Here is a 17,946-nt window from a genome sequence, read left to right as displayed (position 1 = left end):
TTGGATCCACTAAAAAAAGATACCCCATGTCCAAAGGGAAAGGAGAAGCCCCAACAAGACAGCAGGAGGGGCAAAATCACATTTAGAATCAAACCCCATACCCTCCTGAGACCCTCAGAGGGCTCAAACTAAATCTTTGTGTGCACCAGGACCCAGAGAACCCACAGAGACTGAGCCAGACCTGCCTTTGAGTGTTTGAGTATCTGCTGAGGAGGCACAGATCAGCAGTGGTGCCATGGGGACAGGGGCTCTGGAGCAGAAATTAAAAGATGCTTGTTCCTTGGAAGAAAAGCTGTGACCAACCTAGACAGTGTATTAAAAAACAGAGACATTACTTTACTGACAGAGGTTCATATAGTCAAAGCTATGGTTTTTCCAGTAGTTGTGTATGAATGTGAGAGTTGGGCCATAAAGAAAGCTGAGGACCGAAGAACTGATGCTTTTGAACTATGGTGTTGGAGAAGACTCTTGAGAGTCCCTTGGACTGCAAGAAGATCCAACCAGTCCATCCTAAAGGAAATCAGCCCTGAATATTCATTGGAAGGACTGATGCTGAAGCTGAAACTCTAATACTTTGGCCACCTGATGAGAAGAACTGACTCATTGGAAAAGACCCTGATGCTGGGAAAGATTGAAGGCAGGAGGAGAAGGGGACAATGGAGGATGAGATAGTTGGATGGCATCACCGACTCGATAGACTTGAGTTTGAGGAAGCTTTGGGAGTTGGTGATGGACAGGGAGGTCTAGTGTGCTACAGTCCATGGGGCTGCAAAGAATCGGACACGACTGAGCGACTGAGCTGAACTGAACTGAGATGTTCAGTTACTACCAAATCTGGCTGATGACATCACAACTTGGCATTTAGTACATTGGGTCTCAAAGTGAGCTACACTGGTAATAGGTGGCACTTGTCCATTATAAACCTCTGACCACCTCCCTTTTCTTTTCCCTGGTGACCCATATATAGAGTTGGTGTGGGGTAAGAGGTAGAGGCCTGAAGGCAGTGTTTCCTTTTAAAATGTTCATAATATCAAAGGATATCAATACTCTTCTTTTTCCAGTAATAGACCCTTATTACCTCCAAGTCAGTGGTTCACATCAGTAGGAAATTTGCCCCCCATCCTGGGGACATTTGGTAAGATGTGCAGGCCAGAAACAGGAAGTGACTTGTTCATATCCATCCATGTGTTTCTGAACTTTGGGTGCCTCCTTCTTGTAGAATCACACCCAAGGTCTAGAGTCGGGGTGATAATCTCAAATGGCTACCAGGGCCTGGCCAGAGAGGCAAGTGAGTGAGGCAGGTGGGGAGGAGCTGCAGAGAACCACAGAGGGCCTGGCCTTCCATCACAGGCTGCTGTGTGGGGAGGAGCCCAGCGAGGGAGACCTTCTGATTATTTTTTCAAGAGAAACCATAAAATTATACTTTCATTAAAAAAAAACACCCTTTTAAAGACACTTCCTCCTTGGAAGAAAAGCTATGACAAATCTAGACAACATATTAAAAAGCAGAGACATCACTTTGCCAACAAAGGTCCATATAGTCAAAGCTATGTTTTTTCCAGTAGTCATCTACAAATGTGAGAGCTGGACCATAAGGAAGGCTGAACATTGAAGAATTGATGATTTCAAATTGTGGTGCTGGAGAAGACTCTTGAGAGTCCTTTCTTTGTACAGCAAGGAGATCAAACCAGTCAATTCTAAAGGAAATCAACCCTGACTATACATTGGAAGGATTGATGGTGAAGCGCCAATACTTTGGTCACCTGATGTTAAGAGCCAACTCACTGGAAAAGAAAACTTTCCCCTGATGCTGGGAAAGATTGAGGGTGGGAGGAGAAGGGAGTGGCAGAGGATGAGATGGTTGGAAGGAATCACTGACTTAATGGACATGAGTTTGAACAAACTCCAGGAGATCATGAATGACAGGGCAACCTGGTGTATATGTTGCAGTTCATGGGGTTGTAAAGAGTCAAACACTACTTAGAGACTGAACGACAAAAATACCGACAGTTAAAGTGTCTTAGACATGGTGCATGATATGGTGGGGATGGAGGGGAAGAAAGGAAAAGAAAAACCTGAGGGTTTCCTGAGATCCTGCTTGTGGCAATGGGGCAGAAGCTCGTACCTCTTTTGGAAAATCTGTGGCAGCTGCCTTTCTTGGGTTCCTCTGTCCTCACTCATCTGTACACCATTCTGAGACATAGCTGTTAATCTGGTTGGCAGGGAGGAGTTAGGGCACAGATTTTTTGACTAAACCATTAACTTGATTTAACAATCACTTATGTACTGCTCACCACGTTCTAGCCCTGTTCTAAGCACAAATATCAGCTCATTTCACCTCCATAACAACTCCCTAGGGAGCTACTGCCCCTTAATTTCATATTATAGGTGAAAAAACTGAAGACAGAGAAATTGTGGCACTTGCAGTCAGGCACTGAAAAAAAGGATGCAGCCAGGATTCAAATCTAGGACATTTAGACTCCAGAGTCTGTGCCCTAAACTTCTATCCTATCAGCCGTTCAAAACAAAGCAGGAAAAAAAAAAAAAAAGCAACCGTTGTTTTCTGTTTAATGTAGAATCATCTTTAAAATGGAAGGGTTGGGAAAAGAGAATGCAAATAAGCCAGACTGATCTGTCTCCAGTGGCAAGGAAGGCTTCAAGAAAGCTTGGTAAGGACCCAGCCATTTTCTTCTCTGTCTGCATCACAGAAAGCTCCATAGGGTCCTGTGAAGCCCTCATCCTCCTGCTGAATTTTGTAATGCAGCTAGATTATCACAGGCAAGGGAGATGGCTGCGAAACCCGAAAGATACAGAGACATGAGGTGAAATATTAGTCTTCCTATAAAAGATAATTAGATCCAGAGATGATTTTAAAGACTGCCTTAAAAAAAGGGCAGACACAGCTGAATGCATTTCCAGTCATCAAAAGTGTTCTTCATAAAATGGGTATTTTATGAGCAGAAGAGTGGCGGGGATGAAAGGGGCATGCATATTTATGTTTCATCAAGAAAACTCCAAGTTTGGGGAGTTTGGTGGTGAAGAGGAACAACACATCTATCTGATCTCTTAGACACAGAGAGTGTTAATTGTTCAGTCATGTCCGACTCTGTGATCATATGGGCTGTAGCCCATCAGGCTCCTCTGTCCTTGGGATTCACCAGGCAAGAAAATGGAGTGGGTTGCCATTTGCTCCCCCAGGGGATCTGCATGACCCAGGGATCAAACCCGTGTCTCCTGAATTGCAGGTAGATTCTTTACCACTGAGCCCACCAGGGAAACCTGTGTTAGTTTCTAATGTACAGCAAAACGAATCAGTCATACATATACACACATACACATACATATGTCTCCTCCCTTGAGGTTCTTGCTTTCCTGGGTTTGATTTGTGTTGGTGGAAAAGATGAAGCCAGCTAGCTAGCGCTTTTCATGCATGGTGGGGAGAGATGGGTTTGGTTCTCCTTAAAGTCAGGGAAAATCTCAATTTCCAAACTGGGAAAGGAGTACATCAAGGCTGTATATTGTCACCCTGCTTATTTACTTATATGCAGAGTACATTATGTGAAATGCTGGGCTGGATGAAGCACAAGCTGGAATCAAGATTGCCGGGAGAAATATCAATAACCATAGATAGGCAGATGACATCACCCTTATGACAGAAAGTGAAGAAGAACTAAAGAGCCTCTTGATGAAAGTGAAAGAGGAGAGTGAAAAAGTTGGCTTAAAACTCAACATTCAAAAAGCTGAGATCATGGCATCTGGTTCCATCACTTCATGGCAAATAGATAGGGAAACAATGGAAATGGTGATAGGCTTAATTTTCTTGGGCTCCAAAATCACTGCACATGGTGACTGCAGCCATGAAATTAAAAGATGCTTGCTCCTTGGAAGAAAAGCTATGATCAACTTAGACAGCATATTAGGAAGCAGAGACATTACTTTGCTGACAAAGGTCTGTCTGGTCAAAGTCTTGGTTTTTCCAGGAGTCATGTATGGATGTGAGAGTTGGACTATAAAGAAAGCTGAGTGCTGACAAATTGATGCTTTGAACTGTGGTTGGAGAAGACTTTTGAGAGTCCCTTGGACTGCAAGGAGATCCAGCCAGTCCATCCTAAAGGAAATCAGCCCTGAATATTCATTGGAAGGACTGATGCTGAAGCTGAAACTCCAATACTGTGGCCACCTGATGTGAAGAACTGAGTCATTGGAAAAGACCTTGATGCTTAAGATTGAAGGCAGGAGGAGAAGGGGACAACAGAGCTTGAGATGGTTGGATGGCATCACCAACTCAATGAACTTGAGTTTAAGCAAGCTTTGGGAGTTGGTGATGGACAGGGAAGCCTGGCATGTTGCAGTTCATGGGATCACAAAGAATTGGACAGGACTGAGCAACTGAACTGAACTGAAAGTTACGGCTTTGGAAGTCCTGATGAAGCCAAATCTGGCCTCTGTACCCTGATACCAAGTTAGTTCTTGGAGACAGAGTTTTGAGTGAAGTAGAAAAGAATAGCTTTATTGCTTTGCCAGGCAAAGGAGGGCACAGCAGCTTCATGCCCTCAAAACTGTGTCTTTACTCTGAGTGGGCAGTGAGGAGTTTTACAGAAAAGAGGATGTCTTCAGGTCATAAACATTCTTCTGATTGGTTGGTGGTTGATTGGGAGTCAGCATCATCAACCATCTGCTTCCAACCGGTCTGGGGTCTGTGTGCTTGTGGGCAGCATATAGTTAACTTCTCCCATCTGGTAGGGGTTTCAGTATCTGTAAAACAGCTCGAAGACGTTGTTGTGTGTATCCCTTGAGGGGGAACCAGGATCCTGCCCCAAGGCTACACTATTGTTTGTTGACCATTCCTTCTTTGTCTTTGCAACCTCTTGTTGTTTTTGAGTTGTTAAGTCATGTCTGACTCTTTCGTGACCTCATGGACTAGCCTGCCAGGCTCCTCTGTCCATGGGAATTCCCAGGCAAGAATACTGGAGTGGGTTGCCATTTCCTTCTCTAGGGGTTTTCTTTTCCCAGGGATGGAACCCTCGTCTCCTGAGTCTCCTGCATTGGCAGGTGGATTCTTTAACCCTGAGCCTCCGGGAAGCCCCTGCATCCCTGCTGCTGCTGCTGCTGCTGCTAAGTTGCTTCAGTCGTGTCCGACTCTGTGCGACCCCATAGATGGCAGCCCACCAGCCTCTGCCGTCCCTGGGATTCTCCAGGCAAGAACACTGGAGTGGGTTGCCATTTCCTTCTCCAATGCATGGAAGTGAAAAGTGAAAGTGAAGTTGCTCAGTCGTGTCCAACTCTTAGCGACCCCATGGACTGCAGCCTACCAGGCTCCTCTGTCCATGGGATTTTCTAGGCAAGAGTACTGGAGTGGGGTGCCATTGCCTTCTCCCCTGCATCCCTGCTCTTCCCTAATTAGCAATTGTTTGAACTTGTCCATTGGAAGTCAGGGAAGGTCATGGAGGCTGAGTGAGGCCTCCTTTCCTGTAATCAACAAATGGGAGACCCAGAAAGGCATGTGCCCAGGAGTCCCACTGTGTCCTGCTCAGTTTCACTGGGAAGAAAAGCCTGGTGGGAATAAGTTAGGGGGAGAATCAGCTAACTTGACTTCAGCTGCATTTCTAAGTCTACCTGCAGTTGAGTTGGGATCTCCAAAAGAGACATGGAGAAGGCTTAAAGACTTTCCTGGTGGCTTGGATGGTAAAGAATCTGCCTGCAATGCAGGAGACCTGGTTTTGATCCCTGGGTGGGGAAGATCCCCTGGGGAAAGGAATGGCAACCCACTCCAGTATTCTTGCCTGGAGATTTCCATGGACAGAGCAGCTTGGTGGAGAAGGCCCACAAATGTCTTATGGAGAAGGAACCTTGGTCTACACTTCCCAAACGTGGATTGGAGGGCAGAATCCAGAGTATTTATTCAGCTGGTCCAGCAATGATAAATTCCCTGTCCTATGCTCCTGGCAGACATTGCTAATCAGTCACAAGGGGCTGTCCTGGGAGCCTGGCTGTGGCTTCACAGCCCATTCAACAGTGCGTTCTATACGGTCACTAGCAATCAAATGGATGTGGTTTGATTGGGCTTTCCTGTTGCCCTTGCCAAGACCTCAGCTGTCTCTTCCCAACCTCTAGCACATTGGACAGAAGTAGTATAACCCATTAGTTGGGCTCTGGTGTCAGATCACTGGGCTTGGAGTCCCAGCTTCACCTCCTGGTCACTATGGTCTTTGTCTTGGCTTTTTCATACCTAACCCCAACTTCCTGTCCTGTGAAATGGGAGCAGAACCAGTCAACCTCATAAGAATGGTGGTAGTGGTGGTATGTGTGTTTGTGTGTGTGTACATGTGTGTGTGGATAGACAGCAAGTATCTAGCCCTATGTCTGGCTAGTTGCTCTACATATGAGAGTCTTTCCTTTTTCCTCTAAAGAGTCCCACAGGTGGATTTGGGGGTTTGGGGTAGGCATTGGTTAGAAGGTAGAATTGGAAGAAGATGGAGCAATCAGGGAATAGACCTTGCAGGGCCTTGAGGTCAGGGTTGGGACCTTTGTCTTTTTCTTAAAAATCAAATTGAGCAGGAGATGAACAGGTTTGGCTTCTCCGAGTTTGCCATGCTCCCTCCCATCTTTTGTTCAAGCTTGTCCTCTTTGCTAGAGAGCTGTTTTCTTGTCTCCTGTCTCAAGCCAATCTTGCATCTAGTTAACTTTGGAAAGTCTTCCAGATGGCTGTAAATGGTCACCTCCTCAGAGAACCCTTCCCTGACCTTTTACTGCCTTGTGTAATGTGATCCCAGGGCTCACACTGTTAACCTCATGGCATCCCCACACTTGTAGTTTCACCTTTATTTGTGTAGTTATATGAGAAAACTGACTGTGCATGTGTGCTAAATCGCTTCAGTCATGTCTGACTCTGTGTGACCCCATGGACTGTGGCCAGCCACACTCCTCTGTCCATGGGATTCTCCAGGCAAGCATACTGGAGTGAATTATCATGCTCTCCTCCAGGGGACCTTCCCAACCCAGAGACTGGACCCGTGCCTCTTATGTTTCCTGCGTTGGCAGGTGAGTCCTTTACCACTAGCGCCATCTGGGAAGCCTCCACTAGTCTCTCAGCTATGTTATCTCCCTAGAATCTCTCAGGTTGCCTGATACCCAGCAGATGCCCAATAAGTCAAATACTGAAGAAGTGAAGAGACAGTATTGTGCTCTAGAAGTGTCACTCTGACCACATGGAAGAGAGGACACAGAAGCCATGAGGGAAGCAGAGATACCAGGGAGGAGGATGATCCTCCAAACCAAATGAAACATCAAGGTGGCCTTGAACTTAGATGGTGACAATGAGCTTAGAGGGAAATAGGTGATGTCAAGAGCAAGAAAAGGAAGCTTTGTATTAATAAATTACCGGCAGGCATTTTTCTTCATTCTTCCTTTCTCTTTTGGACATTACAACCGGCTCCTTGCACAATAGAAATTTCCAAAGGATAAGAAGAAGAGGCAAAGTAAACCTGGTGGCTCAGACAGTAAAGAGTCTGCCTGCAGTGTGGGAAACCCGGGTTTGATCCCTTGGTCAGGAAGATCCCCTGGAGAAGGGAATGTCTACCCACTCCAGAATTCTTTCCTAGAGAATTCCATAGATAGAGGAGCCTGGAGGACTTCAGTCCATGGGGTCACAAAGAGTTGGACACGACTGAGTGATGAACACTTTCAGACTTTTATGAAAATGTAAACTATTTTGCAAACTGAGATGGGGGAAGACTCCTAGTCCCCATGCTAAACAGAAGTGGGCAGAGCCCATCTTGGGACCCCCTTTCCCCACTGGTTCTCCAAGAAAGGATGTTCCTAGCCTGTGAAATCTGTACCTTGTTCTGCCAACCCACAGCTCAAAATGCCCAGTGTGTCTTATGAGCTCAGTGGATTAGCTGCCAAGTGGAGAGGAAGAGGCTTATTCAAGTCGGCAAAGCTGAAAGCCTTGTTTGAACTGTGATGTGTCCTGCCGAGCATTTTATGAATATGCAGAATCAAACAGGAACTAATAGGAGCTAGAGGGAGCAGGCAGATAGAGGCTTTCTTTAAAATCCCAGCCAATAGAGGCACACGTTTCAACTCATTAAAACACACAACAGGCTGTTACAGACACTTTCAAAAAGAGCTTTCTATTGAGTAATATCCTGGGGGACTTTTATTATTATTTTTTTCTTTGTAGAAAGTTTTCCAGGGGTGACACCAAATGTTCTAAGACAAATGGCTGTCTCAAAGGGCTGGACAGAAGTGGAGGGCAGCCTTCCTGCCGGGCACAAAATCCGATCTCCGATCTGGGCCTTCAAAAGGCACTTGTCTCCTTTTCCAGCTGATCTGTCTAATCTCCCAGATTCATTTACACTTTTCAGTTTGATGGTCTCCACTTGACAGCATGGCCCATATGCTTGGTGCTTTTGATGAAAATGGTCCTGCTTGAATTCCCTTAGTTTTAATTTCCTAATTTTAGGTTTGGCTCTGGGTGTTTCAACCACTTGTGAAAGTAAATGGCAACCTCTCCTTTTGAATGCCTCACTGGAACACTCCCTCTTCCTCCTTGGAGCCTGAAGTCCCTGCCTGGGGTCACCTTGATGATTTCTTGGCAAAAAGCTTGAAGTGAAGTGAAGTGAAGTGGCTCAGTCATGTCCAACTCTTTGAGACCCCATGGACTGTAGCCTACCAGACTCCATCCATGGGATTTTCCAGGCAAGAATACTGGAGTGGGTTGCCATTTCCTTCTCCAGGGGATTTTTCTGACGCAGGGATCAAACTCGGGTCTCCCGCATTGCAGGCAGACGCTTTACCATCTGAGCCACCATGGAAGTAAATCCTTATTGTTGGTTATTTATGCAGGAGACACCTCCTGGGATCTCGTATCTCCTGGGGTGGCGGCAGAAGCTATGATTTTCCTTATTTAATATTAAAGTCTTCCCTTTTTCCTTTATTTCTTTTGGTATCTGGATCTTTCTTATTTGATGTCAAGCTCACAGGAGGCTTCTGTTTCCATCCCCCCTCTAAATAAAAGCTATTTAATGAAAAGTTAAAAAAAAAAAGACACTGGAAAATAAATTCTGCTATTTTTTTTTGCCTAAATACCAGCTAATTAGACCCAAGACCTCCTTTGTTATTGTCTTCATGGTTGTTTCCTTTGGTAGTTTGTCAAAATGGTCCCCTGCCCAAGAGCCATGTCATGTGATTTTATAGAGGCCTCCCACTTTGGCTCTGGACCACCACGTGACTTCACTGGGCCAATACAGTGTCAGAAAATGTGACTAGTAGAGGCAAGAAAATCCTTCCTGATTGGTCCTATCTGTTCTTGCCCTCTGCCACTGCTATGACAAGGACATTCCCAGGCTTGCCAACTGGTCTCAGGATGAGGATGAGAAATGCATGGAGCAGAACTGAATCTCGCAGTCATCCTAGCTGACATCTAGCCAAGACCAGAAGGGAGAACCACTGAGCCAAGTGGAATCATGAGCTAAAATAACTATCCTCTCAAGACACTGAGTCTGGGGGGAGTTTGTTACACAGCATTATTTTAGCAACAGATAGCTACTATATCCTGAGAATGCAGCTATGAATGGTTATGCAAATTCCTTCTTATTTCAGGGAATATAGATTAAATTTCTGAGTGTATTGGGAGAAATCCATGGCTGCACTGACAGTAGTGTATCAGCTGGGCTGGGCTTCCCCGATGGCTCAGGAGGCAAAGAATCTCTCTGCAGTGCAGGAGACAAAGGAGATGCGAGTTCAATCCCTGGGTCAGGAGGATCCCCTGGAGGAGGAGATGGCAACCCACTCCAGTATTTCTGCCTGGGAAATCCCATGGACAGAGGAGCCTAGTGGGCTATAGTCTGCTGCTGCTAAGTCGCTTCAGTCGTGTCCGACTCTGTGTGACCCCATAGACGGCAGCCCACCAGGCTCCCCCGTCCCTGGGATTCTCCAGGCAAGAACACTGGAGTGGGTTGCCATTTCCTTCTCCAATGCATGAAAGTGAAAAGTGGAAGTGAAGTCGCTCAGTCATGTCTGGCTATAGTCTATGGGGTCTCAAAGAGTTGGACATGACTGAGCATAGTATACCACATCAGCTGGGCTGGTTGCTTTAGAAGAGATGGTGAAAACTTTCCACCAAGAAAGCTCAAAAATTTAATTCTTGGAAGCTGAGACGCTGAGGGAGTTCTTCCTTGGTTTCAGCTTTTTTTTTTTTTTATACTCTTTGTTCTATTGGTGGGTGAAAGTCTGATTGAGTGACAATGGATATCTCTGAATGTTAGTACACTCACTGCCTGCCTATTGCTTGTATGGTCAATAAACCTAATAAGCTGGTTCCAGTCTTCAAAACAATGATGAGTCTTTTTATGAGTCTTTGGAGGCTGTATGCATGAATGAAACTCACTGGTATTTGAGGTTTACTGCGCAGTCAAGCTTTGAAATACCTAAATCTTTTAAAATAGATTATCTTTTTTAGATACACTTGATTTTTTTTGCAGAAGGAATATAATCTATGTCTCCATGCTGCTGCTGCTAAGTCGCTTCATTTGTGTCTGACTCTGTGCAACCCCAGAGATGGCAGCCCAGCAGGCTCCCCCATCCCTGGGATTCTCAAGGCAAGAACACGGGTGGGTTGCCATATCCTTCTCCAATGCCTGAAAGTTGAAAGAGAAAGTGAAGTCACTCAGTCATGTCTGACTCTTAGCAACCCCATGGACTGCAGCCTACCAGGCTCCTCTATCCATGGGATTTTCCAGGCAAGAGCACTGGTCATTTCTTGCCTAGAACCCAGTATATACAGTTTCTCTGATAAATGTATCCTCAATTTCCTCTCAGTTACCATGTCTCCCCCACTTTTAGTCCATGTGTTTCTGGTGGATTTTACTTCACCACGATGATCTCCATGTCCCTCCCTATTTCCCCTCACTTCCTCCAGAGGTGAGCATGTAGCCCAAGCCTGGCCAATCAGACTCTCATATCCTTTGAAACACTGGGTATTGTCACATGACCCAAGCGAAGCCAGTGAGGTCACTGTGATCCAATTAAGACTTTTCGGCTTGTGCACTCAGAAAAGAGGCATGCTTTCACTTTCCTATTGAAACTGGAGCTCTGAGAATGTAAGCCTAGTATTTCTGGGAGCCATCTTGTTGCTGGAGGGAGTTACCTGTCTGTAAATGGAACCGGCACAAGGGGGATGCAGACATGAAAAGTGGAGGGACACACGGGTTCCAATTGCATTGTTTGAGCTCTGGATCCAGCCATACCTGAAGCCATATAACCTGTGATTTACATTTTCATGAGCTGATTTTCCCCCTTTGATGGTACTTTTGAGTTGGTATTTTTTTCACCAACAGCCAAAATTCCTCATTAAGAAACGGTGTTTGGAGAACACAACTCCTTTTTTTAAAAAGAAATAATAATCTTCTTGGAGCTTGAGAAAAGATGGGACAAAGACTTGAAGGCCATTTTGATGAGAGGGAAACAGATGTTCTGTAGATAAAGGGGAAATGTAGAGGCTTGGAGGTATTGTGAGAATGGGAGAAATGCCATATTTGATGAAGCTGAAAGTGTTTTCCTTGACAACATGGACTATTACATTTTTGATAATGAGAATTATGCCACTCCCTATGTCTCCCTTTTTATTTATTTATTTGGCTATGACAGGTTTTAGTTGTGGCATGTAAGATCATTAGTTTCAGCATGTGGGATCTTTACTTGTAGCATGAGAAGTCTCAGCTGTGGCCTGTGGGGTCTAATTCCCGACCAGGGATTAAACCTGGGACCCCTGCATCAGGAGTGCAGAGTCTTAGCCACTGGACAACCAGGGAAGTCCCTGTGCTTCCCTTTTTAGTTTTGACTGCCAAGCTTTCTTGTATTCAGAAAGCCACATATACTCTTGCTGGCCAGTACATATGTGTTGTCCCCATTCAGCTCAGTTTGATGAACATACACTCTGCACCCATTCATGCCAGACCAGAGGCTATTGGAATACCTAGATGTGTCTGTGGAGGAAAACAGATAAATACACAAAGAATTAAATATAATCTATTAGTTGCCACCTGCTGTGGACTGAATTTTACACTATTAATTTGGCCTTGGATTACGGAATGAAACAGGGCTAAAGCTAATAGAGTTTTGCCAAGAGAATGCACTGCTCACAGCAAACACCCTCTTCCAACAACACAAGAGAAGACTCTACACATGGACATCACCAGATGGTCAACACCGAAATCAGATTGATTATATTCTTTGCAGCCAAAGATGGAGAAGCTCTATGCAGTCAGCAAAAACAAGACCAGGAGCTGACTGTGGCTCAGATCATGAATTCCTTATTACCAAATTCAGACTTAAATGGAAGAAAGTAGGGAAAACCACTAGACCATTCAGGTATGACCTAAATCAAATCCCTTATGATTATACAGTGGAAGTGAGAAATAGATTTAAGGGACTAGATCTGATAGACAGAGTGCTTCATTAACAATGGATGGAGGTTCGTGACATTGTACAGGAGACAAGGATCAAGACCATCCCCAAGAAAAAGAAATGCAAAAAGACAAAGTGGTTGTCTGAGGAGGCCTTACAAACACCTATGAAAAGAAGACAAGTGAAAAGCAAAGGAGAAAAGGAAAGATATAAGCATCTGAATGCAGGGTTCCAAAGAATAGCAAGGAGAGATAAGAAAGCCTTCCTCAGCGATCAATGCAAAGAAATAGAGGAAAACAACAGAATGGGAAAGACTAGAGAACTCTTCAAGAAAATTAGAGATACCAAGGGAAGAGTTCATGCAAAGATGGGCTCGATAAAGGACAGAAATGGTATGGACCTAACAGAAGCAGAAGATATTAAGAAGAGGGGGCAAGAATACACTGTACAAAAAAGATCTTCATGACCCAGATAATCACGATGGTGTGATCACTCACCTAGAGCCAGACATCCTAGAATGTGAAGTCAAGTGGGCCTTAGAAAGCATCATGATGAACAAAGCTAGTGGAGGTGATGGAATTCCAGTTGAGCTATTTCAAATCCTAAAAGATGATGCTGTGAAAGTGCTGCACTCCATATGCCAGCAAATTTGGAAAACTCAGCAGTGGCCACAGGACTGGAAAAGGTCAGTTTTCATTTCAATCCCAAAGAAAGGCAATGCTAAAGAATGCTCAAACTACCGCATAATTGTAGTCATCTCACATGCTAGTAAAGTAATGCTCAAAATTCTCCAAGCCAGGCTTCAGCAATACGTGAACCATGAACTTCCAGATGTTCAAGCTGGTTTTAGAAAAGGCAGAAGAACCAGAGATCAAATTGCCAACATCCGCTGGATCATGGAAAAAGCAAGAGAGTTTCAGAAAAACATCTATTTCTGCTTTATTGACTATGCCAAAGCCTTCGAATGTGGATCCCAATAAGCTGTGGAAAATTCTGAAAGAGACGGGAATACCAGACTACCTGACCTGCCTCTTGAGAAACCTGTATGCAGGTCAGGAAGCAACAGTTAGAACTGGACATGGAACAACAGACTGGTTCCAAATAGGAAAAGGAGTCCGTCAAGGCTGTATATTGTCACCCTGCTTATTTAACTTATATGCAGAGTACACCATGAGAAACGCTGGGCTGGAGGAAGCACAAGCTGGAATCAAGATTGCTGGGAGAAATATCAACAACCTCAGATATGCAGATGACACCACCCTTATGGCAGAAAGTGAAGAGGAACTAAAGAGCCTCTTGATGAAAGTGAAAGAGGAGAGTGAAAAAGTTGGCTTAAAGCTCAACATTCAGAAAATTAAGATCATGGCATGTGGTCCCATCACTTCATGGGAAATAGATGGGGAAACAGTGGAAACAGTGTCAGACTTAATTTTTCTGGGCTCCAAAATCACTTCAGATGGTGACTGCAGCCATGAAATTAAAAGATGCTTACTGCTTAGAAGGAAAGTTATGACCAACCTAGACCGCATATTACTTTGACAAAAAAGGTCCGTCTAGTCAAAGCTATGGTTTTTCCAGTGGTCATGTATGGATGTGAGAGTTGGACTGTGAAGAAAGCTGAATGCCGAAGAATTGATGCTTTTGAACTGTGGTGTTGGAGAAGACTCTTGAGAGTCCCTTGGACTGCAAGGAGATCCAACCGTCCATTCTGAAGGAGATCAACCCTGGGATTTCTTTGGAAGGAATGATGCTAAAGCTAAAGCTCCAGTACTTTGGCTGCCTGATGCGAAGAGTTGACTCATTGGAAAAGACTCTGATGCTGGGAGGGATTGGGGGCACGAGAGAAGGGGACAACAGAGGATGAGATGGCTGGATGGCATCATTGACTCAGTGGACATGAGTTTGAGTGAACTCCGGGAGATGGTGATGGACAGGGAGGCCTAGTGTGCTGCGATTCATGGGGTCGCAAAGAGTTGGACATGGCTGAGAGACTGAACTGAACTGAACTGAAGTATGTTGAAGTGTATCTAGAGGTGGGGTCTAAGGGAGGCAAAGAAGCTTAAATTATGCACGACTGAAGTGACTTAGCACACTGCACATGTGGTAGGGCAGGACCCCATCCTACAGGAGTGGTGTCCTCATCAGAGGAGGAAGAGACACCAGAGGTCGCTCACTGTCTGTGTAGGTGCAGAGGAAAGGCCATGTGAGGACATGGTGAGAAGACAGTCATTTGCCAGCCAGGAAGAGAGCTCTCCTCAGAAACGGAACACTGCCAGACCCTGATCTGGGACTTCCAGTTCCAGGACGATGAGAAATGCATTCCTATTGTCTAAGCCAGCCAGTTTGTGCTCTTTTGTTATGGCAGCTCGGTCTGAAAAATATACTACTTATTCCTTAATTTCATGGTCTCAGTTGCTTATTATTTATGAATTCATCATTTCTACTGATTGCAATTCAGTGCTCGGTCACCAAGAATCCCCTGGAAGGTGAGGTAAAATACAAATAAACACATGTAAAAAGATCTGTTTGAAGTTTTCAGTTGTCTTTGAAGCATCAGCTTTAGCTTGCATGTGTGTGTGCTAAGTCACTTGTCCAACTCTTTGCGACCCTAAGATGGGATGTAGCCCAACAGGCTCCTCTGTCTATGGGATTCTCCAGGCAAGAATACTGGAGTGGGTTGCCAAGCCCTCCTCCAGGGAATCTTCCCGACCCAGGGGTTGAACCCACGTCTCTTACATCTCCTGCATTGGCAGGTGAGTTCTTTACCACTGGTGCTACCTGGGAAGCCCCCAACCTCAGCTTGTATTTCCTCAAAAGCCAATCCCAAGACAAGGACCCAAGCAGGCGGCTTACCTGGGGAAATAGACCCCATGAATCACATTGAAGGAGGGGAGGGTGGAAAGAGAGGGAAAGGAGATAATCCAGTCAAGTTTCATTCATCAGTGGGTTCTTGGGCAACTGGTGCTCCATCCCCTTGGGGATCCTCTGAGAAAACGTGTGCAACACACCTCCTGAGTTATCTGGGCTGAGAGGCTGGGATGTAGCTTCATTGACTGAGGGTTTCTCCCAGGCCATTGGATCTCTGGCCCTTCTCTCTTCCCTGTGTGTGCTGGGCAAGCTCCCTGAAGAAGCTCTGAGGCAGAAAACCAGAAAGTGGCAGGTACCTGAAGTGGGAAGGCAACCACAGGCAGGGGCTATGGGCAAACTCAGAGGCAGACCAAGAATACCTGGGGTTGGACAGTTAGCAACTACTACAACCCAGGTATGAAACATGGCCTGCGGACAATACTCAACAAGGATTTTTTAAAAAATTTATTTTTGGCTGCACCGAGTCTTTGTTGCTGCATGTGAGCTTTCTCTAGTTGCAGCGAGCAGGGGCTACTCTCATGTTGCAGTGCTTCTCTTGTTGTGGGGTACAGGCTCTAGGGTGAATGGACTTCAGTAGTTGAGGCTTGTGGGCTCCAGAGCACAGGCTCAGTAGTTGTGGTACGTTGGCTTAGTTGCCCGGCAGCATGTGGGATCTTCCTGAACCAGCGATCAAACCCGTGTCTCCTGCCGTGGCAGGTGGATTTTTAACCACTGAGCCACCTGGAAAGTCCTCAACAAGAATCTGAAAGGCCATGAAAGCTGAGTCAGTTGCCACTCTGCTTTATCAAAAGCTTGTGGATAAACATTTTGAACAATACTTCTCAGATGAGGAAAGCATGAATGGTAATGCTTTCTGAAGTCTGACATATAATAATGGTCAGTTAATGTTTGGATCATGGCATCTGATCCCATCACTTCACAGCAAATAGATGGGGGAAACAATGGAAACAGTGAGAGACTTTATTTTGGGGGGCTCCAAAATCACTGCAGATGGTGACTGCAGCCATGAAATTAAAACACGCTTGCTCCTTAGAAGAAAAGCTATGACCAACCTAGACAGCATATTAAAAAGCAGAGACATTACTTTGCCAACAAAGGTCCGTCTAGTCAAAGCTATGGTTTTTCCAGTAGTCATGTATGGATGTGAGAGTTGGACTATAAAGAAAACTGAGTGCTGAAGAATTGATGCTTTTGAACTGTGATGTTGGAGAAGACTCTTGAGAGTCCCTTGGACTGCAAGTATATCCAGCCAGTCCATTGTAAAGGAAATCAGTCCTGACTATTCATTGAAAGGCCTGATGCTGAAGCTGAAACTCCAGTACTCTGGCCACCTGGTGTGAAGAACTGACTCATTGGAAAAGACTCTGATGCTGGGAAAGATTGAAGGATGACAGAGGATGAGATGGTTGGATGGCATCACTGACAAAATGGACATGAGTCTGAGTAAGCTCTGGGAGTTGGTGATGGACAAGGAGTCATGGCGTGCTGCAGTCCATAGGGTCGCAGAGTCAGACACAGCTGAGCAACTGAACTGAACTGAATGTTTGGATGACCGCACCTGCTACCACATGCCTTCCCCCAGCTTATTAAGATATAATGTTGCTTGATCTTGTATTCCCATATTTCTTGATTCCAGGATGCCACTGATGGCAAGACAATTAATTTAGGAGCAGCTTTTTTGGAGGGCACAGGAAATGACATTAAATATGCATATCAACTACATGACACATCCCAATTTCAGAAGAGTTAGAACATGAAGGAAAAATATACATCTTAGAGACAAGAAAACAGAGTATATTCAGTTTCATAACACTAACTACTTACTAAGTACAAAGTTCTAGTCTAAACTCTGATGTAGCTCCTCCATTAAAATTAATCAAAAGTACATACTTATTTCTTATTTAACACTTTTATTGATATATAATTCATAGGCCATACAATTCACTCCTTTAAAGTTCATAATTCAGTGGTTTTTAGGCTATTCATGGAGGTGTGCAGCCATCACCACTATCAATTTTAGGACATTTTCTTACCCTTTAACAATCTCCCCAGTCTCTCCTCACCCACCTCCTGGCTACCACTCATCTATATTCTATCTCTAAAGATTTGCCTGTTCTGGACATTTTTTATACATGGAATCATATAATTAAACATTTTTCATCACTTCATGTACCAGGCAGTTGTAAGCAATTGATTAGTATTATGTAAATTAATCCTTCACAACTGGTCTACCAAGTGGAGACACTCCACACCTTCCATACCCACGTATCTGATGAGAAGACTGAAGTAAAGAGAGATTAAGTGGCTTTGCAAGTTCACACAGCTAGTAAGTGGCAGAAACATGGATTTATTGCCAGGTAGTCTGCCCTGATATTCTCTTTAAAAAAAAAAATTATTTATTTATTTTATTTTTGACTGCACTGGGTCTTTGTTGCTGCCCATGGGTTTTCTCTAGTTGCAGTGAGCGGGGGCTAGTCTCAAGTTGTGACATGCAGGGTTCTCTTTGCAGTGACTTCTCTTGTTGCAGAGCATAGGCTCTTGAGTGTGTAGGCTTCAGTAGTTGCAGTGCATGGGCTTAGTTGCATGAGGGATCTTCCCAGACCAGGGATTGAACCTGTGTCCCCTGCACTGGAAGGCAGTTTCTTAACCACTGGACCACCGGGGAAGTCC

Source organism: Oryx dammah, unplaced genomic scaffold (genome assembly GCF_014754425.2).
Source record: "Oryx dammah isolate SB20612 unplaced genomic scaffold, SCBI_Odam_1.1 HiC_scaffold_2, whole genome shotgun sequence".
Classification (NCBI taxonomy): Eukaryota; Metazoa; Chordata; class Mammalia; order Artiodactyla; family Bovidae; genus Oryx; species Oryx dammah.
Note: the sequence above shows the minus strand (reverse complement) of the source record.